Here is a 12,921-nt window from a genome sequence, read left to right as displayed (position 1 = left end):
CTGTACGCCTTATCTTTACTGTTCCCACTCTCTGTTCATCTGCTTGCAGTTCAGCTTCCTCTCTTCTTTGGGGGGTTGGCTGAAAGAGCTGCCTGCTGAAGGAGATCAGCTCCCCTTCCATACACAGAAGAAACTTCTTTGGCAGTGCAGGAAAGGAGCCAAAACTTTCAGGATTTTGCCTCTATTTCTATATCCCATTGAAAGAGTTCATCTCCCCTGGGGAGGCAGCACTTTCAGCCAATTTCCCCGAGATGAGAGGTTTAGGTTTAGGTTTATTTAATTTCTATACCGCCCTTCTCCCAAAGGACTCAGGGTGGTTTACAGCCAGGATAAAAACAACAAAATACAAAAATTAAGAACAAATTTAAAAGACAAATATTCGAATTGGCTAGAAACTATAAAATCCAATAAAAAACCCCATTTAAAAACCATTAGGCCAGTCCTGCATGATGGAATAAAAACGTTTTCAGCTCGCGTCGAAAGGTCCGGAGATCAGGGAGTTGGCAGATCCCTGGTGGTAGCTCGTTCCAGACGGTTGGAGCCCCCACAGAGAAGGCCCTCCCCCTGGAGGTCGCCAGCCGAAATTGTCTGGCCGACGGCACCCTGAGGAGACCCTCCCTATGGGAGTGCACTGGTCGATGGGAGGCTATCGGTGGCAGTAGGCGGTCCCGTAGATAACCCGGTCCTATGCCATGGAGCGCTTTAAAGGTGGTAACCAACACCTTGAATTGCACCCGTAAGACTACCAGTAAAGAGGGAGTCCACTGAACCGAGTTCCATACTATAAATGTTATTTTTTCCATGTTCTAACCATCAATTTTTGCTACCTTCTTTTTACTATTCCTGGCACTGTTGTTGTTTCCCCTATCTTCAGGACTCTCCTTCTGTTAATCTTTATTCCCAAACCACATTTGCTCAAAGTATAATTGGTTGTTGGAAGAATCCCCATACCAGATATCAATAATTTCCATCCAGTGTGGTTAGTCCAGTAAGTCTAAAGGTGCCATGGTACTGAAAATCAATATAGTAAATACATTGTAAATAGAGTGTACTTTTGCATTACTTTGAATTAAATTGATACAGGAGCTGTTTATATATGTGAATTTTGTTGGAATCAGAACTAGGGGTGCAAAGCTATCCTCCATAAATGCTGTGACCTTGTTGAGAAATAGGAGTTGTATCAAAAATCTTCACGGAAAAATTGAGCAGTACCAATAGCAATAGCACTTAGATTTGTATATTGTCCCATAGTGCTTTACAGCAGTCCCTGGGCAGTTTACAAGGTCAGCATATTGCTCGCAAAAATCTGGGTCTTCATTTTACTAACCTTGGAAGGATGGAAGTCTGAATCAACCTTGAACCCCATCGGAATCAAATTCCAGGCAGTGGGCAGAGTTTGTCTGCAATGCTGCATTTTAAACACTGCAAAACCAGGGCTCCTTTTGTTGTTACAGGGGACTTTGCTCAAAGTAATACAACTGTACTTATACAAACATTATTAAGCAGTTGGTCATGTAAAGTAGGTACCAGATCAATTCCACGTTTGAAATATTACTGGAATACCTAAATACTTATTGTGTAGGAGGAGAAAAATGATGAAGAGCAATTTACGATTTCTAACAATTGGTGTTATGAGTGCTTTCATCCATTTATTGTATAAATGGTATTCTGGCAATGTATGTGATTCTACGTCTATACAGATCATATTACAAGTATGATTTTTATAGGTCATACTGATATTTTTCACCATTATAGATAATTCATGGATTTGTTTCAAAGTGAGGATTCTTCTACATGAAATGTTGACAAAGTATCTGGGAATGGAGCGTGGGTATGGATATGGGTGTGGATTACTGAGTTGTATTAGAAATGGGGGAAACTGATTCTATCTTTTGGGAGATCTAGATCCCAGATTGTCTACTGAAGGGTATTGTATGTTTTTATAAGGTAAGACCAGCTAATGCTAAAAAAGAAAAGCTGCAATAAGCCAGATTAATATTTGTCTTCTTAATGAATTTGTCTTCTTAGGGAAGATTCAGACCTTTCTAATAAGATGAGGTGGACCAAAGACGTTTCCACCCCCCATATTAATTTCAACTCGTAACTGAAGTGACAGAGCTTCAGTAGGCTCTTAAGGAGATACAGCCTAATTCTAGTCATTTAAGGGAGTTAAGGATGGACCAAAGAACCCACGTTATTATCTTTAAAATGCAGATTGGATAAACTCTAATCTAAAAACTTTGTTATAAATTCATAACCAAGCCCATGTAACATTGAGCCCAGCACTTTAGCCTTAAATAAATGGATAGTTGCTGGTACAGAGCTGTTACTGTGTGAAATGTATATTTTATAATTGCAAAAGATGCTGTTTGGGCTCTTATAAAAAAGGTTCTTTACTTGATTGATCCTGTGAGGAGATGATTGAAAGTGGATGCCTGTATACTTAAAGGTTATGATGACTCAATAGATCCACTTGTTAACCTTTTGGCTAATTGGGGACTTGAAATACTTTCTGGAAAATATTAAGATTTTTTAAAAGAGAAATTGATTTCAGTCTGTTCCCTATGTCAGTAGTAAGATATAGGTGCTTTGAGGCACCTATACAGGCGTCAAGGCATCCACTTGACATAGAGAAGAATAGAAACAGGGCAATGGCAAGAGATAGAGAAATTCTGGTTTAGCAAACAGTTTTTTTTATATTTCACCATATAATTAATATATAGATTATACAACAATGGGGCTAAACTGTATAATAGGAAAATATTTCCTTTGTATATTGGTATCTGATTGTAATGATTTTTGCCAATTTAAGAAAACCAATTAATATTGTAGCTAATTTCTTCAGAATTTCTCATATGGTGTAGAGTAAAAGGGCACTTTTGGATTTATGACAGCAACACACAAGGACCACCTTTTAGAAAGTTATGGTATGTTTTGGCTAGGTGATGTAATATTCTATACTGGTCCATAGTTGAATAATCAGATCCAAACCCTGCATTCTCTGGGACTAAGATACTTTTGGGAAGCAGCCAGTCAAGAAATATATTAATACAAAACCTAGACATATAATTTACTAATTATGATTACTGTAAGAACCAGGGCAGCATTTTGTTGAGTCAGCCTTGTCTCCTTTTCTGTAAAATCAGAATAATGATCAAATTAAACCACTCATTTAGTATCAGGAAAGAGTTATTTATGGCAGAAAAAGGAAGACATAGGTCAAGGTCATAGACATAGGTTAAGGTGAGCCTGGATTTTAGGAGTTCCGATGTAACAGGGTTTGCTATTTTTACTTCTTTCTGATTGTCTATAACTTCTGGGAGCCATTCACAAAGGAGAACATCTGGTGACAAAGATGGAAGCATCTCCACTTAAAGTTATATTTAATAAATGGCAGAAATGTACATACCAAGAATCACCAAAGGTTAAAATATTGTTGTTAGTTGAGTTATATTTTGTTGAAGATTGGGAGATGAGGTGTGAGAACAGTTGTGATGTGTCATATATATTGCAGAATAATATGAAGTTTGCAACCCAGAAGTTAAAATAATTGAACTGACATCAGCAATTTAATTATTTACTTTATATTTCTCCTCTTCAAACAGTCTTAAAGTGGCTAATTATAATAAAATACATCAAGTAAAATTAAATCAGAATTATAATTAAAATAGACAAAAAGCAATTAAAATACAATTAAAACTTATCAGTAAAAATAAACAAATATGAACCAAACTCAGCCAACGAATCTGCTTAAACACAAATAGCTTTCATTAATAAAAATTTTAGCATCATTTCTTGCAGGAAAGAGTGCTGACCTCATCTTTGAAGTAGTAAGAGTCTCCAGCCCTGGAGGCATTATGATAATGTTCTCTCTTCATCTCCCTAAATATGCATTTGATAATTGTCAGATTAAAAGCTTAAAACCCAGAGAGAACGAACGTTTTACTTCAGAGATTCTCAATGACTGGGGTCCAGTGGGCACATCTAAAAAATGGTTGTTATGATGGGAATGGCCCATCACAAAACATTTATAAACTCAAAAGCAAAAAGTGCTTGAGTACAGCAACCATTTTCATTTACTTTTAAGGACTATGGAAATATAGGCTATGACTTGAGGCTAATATTTTGCAAATTAAAAAATAAAATCAGATAGATTAACAGAGTTTTTCAAGCACCAAGAAATATGTTTCAAGCACCATTTGTCTGAACTACATATTTATTTTCCATTTAAACAATTGTAGTCTTCCTAAACTTCAGGTGGCCCAAAATATTGCCACTGAAGTACTGACTGGCAACATTTTTAGGGAGCGTATAAATCTCTTGCTACAATAAGGTGTTCTGAAAGACACTGAAAACCTAGCTATTCTAATGACAGGATTGGTTCTCCAGTAATTAATTTAGTTGGACCACTAATGTCAATTACCGTATATACTCGAGTATAAGCCGAGTTTTTCAGCACGTTTTTTGTGCTGAAAAACGTCCCCTCGGCTTATACTCGGGTCTATACGGCTTATACTCGAGTTTTTTTTTTTTTTTAAGCCCCTCGGCTTATACTCGAGTATATACGGCTTATACTCGAGTTTTTTTTTTTTTTCTTTTTTTCACATTTTACCGGACGGTGCAGTGAGAGGGCGGGGCGGGGGAGCCGCCAGCCTTCTCAGCTGAGGGAGGGAGGGTTTCCCCAACCGGTAGGTGCCTCATTTCCCACCCTCGGCTTATACTCGAGTCCCCAGTTTACCCCAGTTTTGGGGGTAAAATTGGGGACCTCGGCTTATACTCGGATCGGCTTATATTCGAGTATATACGGTATGTTCATGCCCTTAAAAGATTTAGAAACAGGCCATAGTTTGTAGACGCTGTAATTTCCAACATGAAACTTGGTCTTTGAACCGTTTCTTTGTATCTTGTTGGCAAGGCATGATGGAGTTAACCAAAACGCTAAAAGAAATAATCCAATGTCAATCATCTCTCTGAACCTACTTCTAGAAAAGATTGAAGCCTCCATAAAAGATTTCTTCTGGATCCCATCCCAACGCAATACGGCTAATCATAATCAGATACACATGAATCACATGGAGAGCATAATATTTTCGTTCTGGTTTTGGTGTAGATTGTTCAGCAACATGACCAAAGCGGTTTTTGTTCTATAACCAACCTGAAACTAGATTCAAATGGATCTAGAAAACTGACATTGTCCCAAAATCCCTGGAGGCAAATTTCTGGTGCACAGTTCAGTATTTTGCTTGGCTAAGTAGTTCCCCTTTATGTGTACATAAGCACAAACATGTATTTTTCATTCTTCTTTATAAAATTGCATTCTATTCTAGATAATCCCTTCTTTAACCAAACCACCAAACCTATAATGAGTTTTCTCTCCAGGATTGAAATGCAGTATGAAATTAAGGAACTTACTTTCATCTAAGAAATAATTAGATGATCCAAGTAAGCATTTGAGGCAGATACCATATTTCCCCGAAAATAAGACTGGGTCTTATATTAATTTTTGTTCCAAAAGATGCATTAGGGCTTGTTTTCTGATTAGGTCTTATTTTCAGGGAAATACGGTATTAAATGTCTTAGTACTGGCTGACTATCTTAACTGGGGCTTATTTTTGGGGTATGGCTTATCTTACAAGCATCCTGAAAAATCATGCTAGGGCTTATTTTCCAGTTGGGTCTTATTTTCGTGGAAACATGGTAGAGTAAATTGGTTTGTTCCCTGCTTCCATTTTTACCATTACTGTTTCTAACTGTGTGTGTAACTATATAGTATATGCAGCTCTTCAGTATGCTTGCTTTTTTATATCTTTTAGTATTGGACAGAATGTATATCTGCTGCATGTTAATTGGTTGCATTTCTGTTCATTTCTAAAATAATTATATTCTACAACAGAAGATTGAAATAAGCCAATCAGACATATAATATGATTTCTATGGGCTTAATAAAAATATTATTCTAGTTAGTGGTAGAGACAAATTACTGAAATAGGAGGAAATTTATAAAGGTTTTGAATTGTTAAATCTCTCTAATGAAATTTGTTCAGTTCAGTTGGCCATGGATTCTGCAAGCTCTATCATGCTGTGTAAGAAGTTTCCTATTGTCTGAAATATTATATAATACGTAATCTAGTGATCCAATCTAAAACAGCAGGGGAGATAAATTTCTAGGAATCTTTGCTGGAAAAGGTAAAGATTAGAAGGAAAGAAGCATTTCTTTGTTATTTTTCCATATTTCAGGTGTCTTTTTCAGCTTAGGTTTGACTCCAGTAACTGTGAGGAACATGTAATTTAGGTTGGTATTGGATTATTTTGAAAGTGATATTTGAATTATTTGTTAAATAGATTTTAATACCCTTTAGCAACCGATTTTCCACATTGTCTGAGAGTGCCTTAGTGTTCAAGGCAGTAAGTGTTTAAATGGAAGAAAATAGAAGAAATGTGTGCCTTACTTAATTTATATCATTAGTGTAAGAATAAATTTCCATATTCTTGTTTGCGCCTTGTCCAGCATTTTTTTACCAGTTTTTTCTCCCACTCTTTCCTGTTACTCCAGCAGCATTTACAACAATCCATAATTGTTATAATTAAAGGGAGTGTTATTTGGATAGTTTTGGAGTCAGATGTTTTTTGAAGCAAATACGTTCTTTTTTAACAAATGCTACATGTGTTTTAGTTGTCCACTTAGCCATGTTTTTTAGGTTTCAGGTGTATAGTGAGTTGTCGTTCAAGAGTGAATTAATTGTGGACTTCCGGTTGGCCCCACCTTTCTCGCTGGGTGCCTAACTTAAGCACTCCGCACTGGATATCGTAAAAGCCGGTGAAAACAGCGAAAAACAGCTGTTCCCGGCTTCGATTTCTCTCTCTGGTTGAAAGAGAGAGAATAGAGCTGCAGGGGGGAGTGGTAGATTCCCCTAGGGGCTTTGTTTTTCTTATGCAGAGTCCCGAAGGGTTTGAATCCCATTGAAATCCTGCTATCTCCGGTCTTCAGTGCGCTCCTGCAAAAGCAGGAAAAGAGGAAGATGTCCACCTCTGCTCAAATGATTTCTTTTTGTGGATTCCTATATGCAGACAGAAGAAGCACGAGTGAACAATTATTGGATTGCAAGTATTTTTGATTTCCTGACTTCCACCTTTTAAAAAGAGAAACTTTTTTCCCCCCTTGCTTTAACTGACTGTTTAAAATGGCGTTTGAGAGGAAGTGAAAGTAAAGGGAAGTAAAGCAAAGTAAAAAGGAGCAAGCTGCATAATTAAGAAGCTGGGAAACACTATTTGTGGATTGTAACGAATTGAGCTCTCCTATACTTAAAGGAAAAAAGGCGTTTATTTGCTGAGAAAGTGAAAGTGAATGGAGATTTTATATTATTTTATGTGTTGGACTGTGGAGTGTTGGATTATATTAGCTTGTTTAAGTATTTCATAAGGGGATTCTCCATAAGAACTTCGCCATGAAGGTTGTTTCAGAAGAATGGATTCGTGACTTTATACAGGATTATACAGAAAGAATGTATTTAATTATTCAAAAATACGAATTGATAAAAAATAGGGATGTTTTGGATGAGAGCTTGGAGGAAATTAACCAGTGTAATCAGTACTTGGATGGAATGGAGGTGCAAGCAAAAATGGATAAAAATGAAGATTTGATCGTGAATAAACAAGATGATCTTACAAGGCTCTTTTTAAAAAGTTTAGATGAAATGCCTGAATCTGTGTTACAAGAGGCTGTCTCCCGAATTGGAAAAATTCACAGGGTTAATGCTTTCCAAGAGTTCTCTTTCCGGACTGATGGAATATATGGCAGTAACTTGTGGATTGTTGGACATAAGGAACTATTAGGAAATATTGTGATTGATTTTTTAAAAGGAGTAATGAAGGAAAGACAGAGACTAATGCATCAAATAAAATGGCAAGAGATAAAAGTATTATCCTTAAAAGAAGCTTTTTTTGAAATATTAACAGATAAAAATATTAGCGTCCCTGAAAGACTTTATGTGAGAAAGATCTGGAAGAAATGGGTTGATTATATGTTTCACATCTATCATAAAAGACTAAATATTGGGATTTATATTGGATTTTGAATATAAAGTTGAGATACTGTAATTTCTTGTATTCAAATTATATAATGTGTTCTACTGAATTGCAAATAGAATATTCTTGAAAGATCTTATGTAAGAAAGATTTTGGAGGAAAATTATATGGTTATAGAAGCTATAAGGGAGATATTCTCTGAATTGGATTGGACTTTTACGTATTAGCTGGTTTTAAATACTTTAGGATTAATTTGTTCTACTGATTTATATATTTTATTATTGTTAATTGTTAATTTTTTTTTATTTATTTTTTTAGGATTTTGGTTATGTAAGGAGGAAGTCAGCTAGAGAGGGAAAATTGGTATAATAGTTTTGGAGGAAAAGTTTTTTTAGCATGTTTCTTTTATTTTTAACTATACCTTGTGTTTGTTCCGGGAAGTCAGGGGGGAGGGAGGTTTGTGAAGGGAGGGGGGATGGGGGGTGGGGGAAGGGGAAAATTTTTTTTGTAAAACTTTTTGAATAAAAAACAAAAGAGTGAATTAATTGTATGAATATTTGAGTTAGCATTCCAGCCTAAATGAATATGTTAAATTGCTGTTCTTTAGAAGATGACTTTTCTTCTTTTTGCTTCTTTTATACCAAACAGAAGTGTTTTTTTTTATGGATTGTATACCTACACAACTTTATATATGTTTTACAAGGAAATACTACATTGAAATTTGTTTCTTCTGCAATCTAGCAATTATATACTTATGTGCCTAATTAAATAGCTGAACATTGGTATGGGCTTGTGATCAAGCCTATATGGTTGGAAGAGAAACAAAACTTTTCTCCATTTTTATTGAACCTGTGATTTCCACCTGGTAGTCCTGTTCAGAGCGACTTGAACCTTTTTAGGGAATGATAAATGGGGTCCAACGAAGATGAATATGCAAGTTTCTTTACACATGGAATTGCTCATATCATTTTTATAGAATAGAATAGAATTTTTTATTGGCCAAGTGTGATTGGACACACAAGGAATTTGTCTTGGTGCATATGCTCTCAGTGTACATAAAAGAAAAGATACGTTCATCAAGGTACAACATTTACAACACAATTGATGGTCAATATATCAATATAAATCATAAGGATTGCCAGCAACAAAGTTACAGTCATACAGTCATAAGTGGAAAGAGATTGGTGATGGGAACGATGAGAAGATTAATAGTAGTGCAGATTCAGTAAATAGTTTGACAGTGTTGATGGAATTATTTGTTTAGCAGAGAGATGGCCTTCGGAGAAAAAACTGTTCTTGTGTCTAGTTGTTCTGGTGTGCAGTGCTCTATAGCGTCGTTTTGAGGGTAGGAGTTGAAACAGTTTATGTCCAGGATGCGAGGGTCTGTAAATATTTTCACAGCCCTCTTCTTGATTCGTGCAGTATACAGGTCCTCAATGGAAGGCAGGTTGGTAGCAATTATTTTTTCTGCAGTTCTAATTATCCTCTGAAGTCTGTGTTTTTCTTGTTGGGTTGCAGAACCGAACCAGACAGTTATAGAGGTGCAAATGACAGACTCAATAATTCCTCTGTAGAACTGAATCAGCAGCTCCTTGGGCAGTTTGAGCTTACTGAGTTGGCGCAGAAAGAACATTCTTTGTTGTCCTTTTTTAATGATGTTTTCGATGTTAGCTGTCCATTTTAGATCTTGCGATATGATAGAACCTAGAAATTTGAAGGTTTCTACTGTTGATACTGTGTTGTCTAGTATTGTGAGAGGTGGAAGTATGGAAGGGTTTCTCCTAAAGTCTACCACCATTTCTACGGTTTTGAGTATGTTCAGTTCCAGATTGTTTTAGTTGCACCACAAGGCTAGTCGTTCGACCTCTCGTCTATATGCGGATTCGTCATTGTCTCGAATGAGACCAATCACTGTTGTGTCATCTGCAAACTTCAGTAGCTTTAACAGATGGATCATTGGAGATGCAGTCATTGGTATATAGAGAGAAGAGAAGTGGGGAAAGCACACAGCCTTGGGGGGCCCCTGTGCTAATTGTACAGGTATTTGATGTGATCTTGCTTAGCTTCACCTGCTGCTTCCTGTTTGTTAGGAAGCTTGTGATCCACTTACAAGTCTGTTCCGGTACCTGTAGCTGGTTTAGCTTAGTTAGAAGAATGTCTGGAATGATGGTATTGAATGCTGAACTAAAATCTACTAAAAGGACCCTTGCATAGGTCTTTGGAGACTCAAGATGTTGTAGGATGTAGTGCAGAGACATATTAACAGCATCATCTGTTGATCTATTTGCTCGGTATGCAAATTGCAAGGGGTCTAACAGCAGATCCGTGATGGTTTTCAAGTAGGAAAGCACTAGCCTTTCAAAGGTTTTCATGACTACAAATGTTAAAGCAACTGGTCTGTAGTCATTCAGTTCCTTGATGTTGGGCTTCTTCGGCACTGGGATGATGGTAGAGCGTTTGAAGCAAGAAGGAACATAGCACATCTCTAGTGATCTGGACATCAGTTGGGTAAAGCACCTGGTGCTACAATTTGAGCTTCTCTTGAGCTTGGGAAACTGAATAGGAAGGAACTGAATAGGGTTTTCTTTAAGTATATGGACTCGGCCAACTGCAGGATAGTGAAAGTAATAGGGGCATTTGCCACCAAAATTTTCACTGTGGATGTCTATAAGTATTATAACTTGGGGGCTACATTGATAATCCATTGGCGAAATTACACATCACTAGCAAATAAAGAAGTCATCTTCTGTTGGGTTCATACTCTATCAAATAGCCAATTTTAAAACACAATTTTAATTGTTTTAAGCAATTATAAAGGAGAGCTTTTAAGACAGCCTAAAATGTGTACATGCCCTTGATATGGATAACAGATGTACTTTCCATAAGTTTTTAGAAATAATACTACTAACCTGATGTAAAACAGCTATCTGTACAATTGTCTACTTCAGTTTTATTTCTGTGTTCTTTCAGTGGCCTAACTGAAGTATTTCAGTTGTTTTCTGAATAAGTTAAGATATGTGTAAGCCTTATATCTGAGTGCTCTGTTCTTATGATTGTTCTGTCCCTTGTTGTCATGCTGTGAAGCTATTAACTATTTTTAATTAATTATATTTTGTTTAGGTTCTTAGTGCTGAATGTAGTATCTGTAGCTTTTTTGTTGAGAACCTAGGGGGAAAGATACTTAAATAAAGATTAGTATCAGTTTTTCAAAATCTGCAAATCCAACTCTACAGTACTTTCTAAGGTAAAGCATAATTATCCGTTTGCAAAAAAAATTTTTTTTTAAGTAGTCAGCTTCTTCAACATTCTATTATATATTTTTTGCTCATTCTATCTAGAAGATAACATTCTATATTATTTTCTGCTTCCGCAAAGGTACTTTCCTTTCATAAATAATTTGTTCATCTCTTTGTGTCTCTCATGTTGTTCATACTGTGGCATTTAGTTCAACTTACTTTATTTCTCTTTCAGCTTACTATGACCCTAGAGTGGAATTTATCTCCAGCAGTTACTTTGTTCCTTGGGAAGAGAAAATTCTCATTTCCCTTGAACCATAATTTTTGGTTTTTTGAAGTTTATTCCCATTAAAACCACTTTTTAACAATACTTTAAAAAAATAACCTAAATAAAGATGAAATCTATTTTTTTCTTTAAGCAATTTACTATACTCTTTGAATTTTTGGGATTTTATTAAAATGAATCTAATAAAATCAATTCATTTATTGTCTTATTCATGACTGGTATGTTAACTTAGCACTTCTCAAAAAGTATCTTCCATTCATGTCATTGCTTAAATAGCATTTTTTCCTTAGTTTTTCCTCAGTCTTGATATTTTGTTTTTATGGAGCACCAACTGGATGTATCCTTTGTGAGACAAAGATATGACAAGTTGATATCTTTTTCCAGGTAACACATCACTTTTCTATCAGTTGGCTTCTTATAATACAGGATGGTTGTTTTTCTAAACTCCTATTTTGAAACAGCATATTTTTATACCGTCAGTTTGTAGTACTGAGACACATGATCTTATCTTGGAATCATTGAGTTAGAAGGGAACATTGCAACTTTTAAGCCTAACCTCATGCTCAGCAATCCAAATCCCTGATATTTAGCTGTTGTGTCTCTTACTAAATCTTTCTTTATTTCTGCAGAAGAGAATTCGGGAAAGTGGCAATTTTCTTATTGTGATCTAGTTGTTTCTAACAAGATTAGGACTTTGAATTTCCATCGCCATTTAATCATTAAATTCAGTATGTAATCTTGGACCCATCAGATGTTTTCATTCCAATATGAGTCCATCAAAATGTTGAGAGGGTGAAATGGAGGGCAATGTGGTTTTATGGGATAAAAAAAACCTCTCAACAGGTTGTATGCTATGATTAACAAGAATTCAGTAAATAATATGGCATCATGCTTAACCATATTCAAGCTACATGCAGGCTGTTGTGAAATCTCCCTAGGCAAGTTGATACAGGATTTCATATTAACTAATTTAAATAAATATGATGAGGGTGAGATAATTCAGTGCTTCTAAAATCCATTTCAAAGATTTTCTTATTGTTAGTACAGGCGGATTTGATATTAAAAACATTTTTAATATATAATGTTTTAAGTTCTTTTCACAGTGGTCATGTACTATGTATAAACTGATTTATTCTTAAACTATTATGTCTGAATAAAATTGAAAGACACGCACATTTCAAAGTGGCAGTTTGCATTCTGTTTCCTAGAGAGGTATCATCACTTTCAGAGACAACACAGGGAAAAAATCTTATTGCAGCGTTTTGTGTATGTTATGTTGTTATCAGAGAAGCTTTTATTTAATCACAACTATTTTTATTTCCCTAAACAAGATTTCAAGAATCTGAAAGTAAAATTTTATTTAGAAATTTTAAA

General features: G+C 35.6%; 1 protein-coding gene across 5 annotated transcripts in view; it reads left to right on the top strand.

Moving 5' to 3' along the window:
* The window catches only part of ZRANB1 (zinc finger RANBP2-type containing 1), a 68,408-nt gene that overhangs the window by 16,034 nt on the left and 39,453 nt on the right, over window positions 1-12,921 (top strand). The window lies entirely within an intron of this gene.

Source organism: Ahaetulla prasina, chromosome 6 (genome assembly GCF_028640845.1).
Source record: "Ahaetulla prasina isolate Xishuangbanna chromosome 6, ASM2864084v1, whole genome shotgun sequence".
NCBI lineage: Eukaryota > Metazoa > Chordata > Lepidosauria > Squamata > Colubridae > Ahaetulla > Ahaetulla prasina.
Note: the sequence above shows the minus strand (reverse complement) of the source record. Positions and strands in the feature narration are given on the sequence as shown.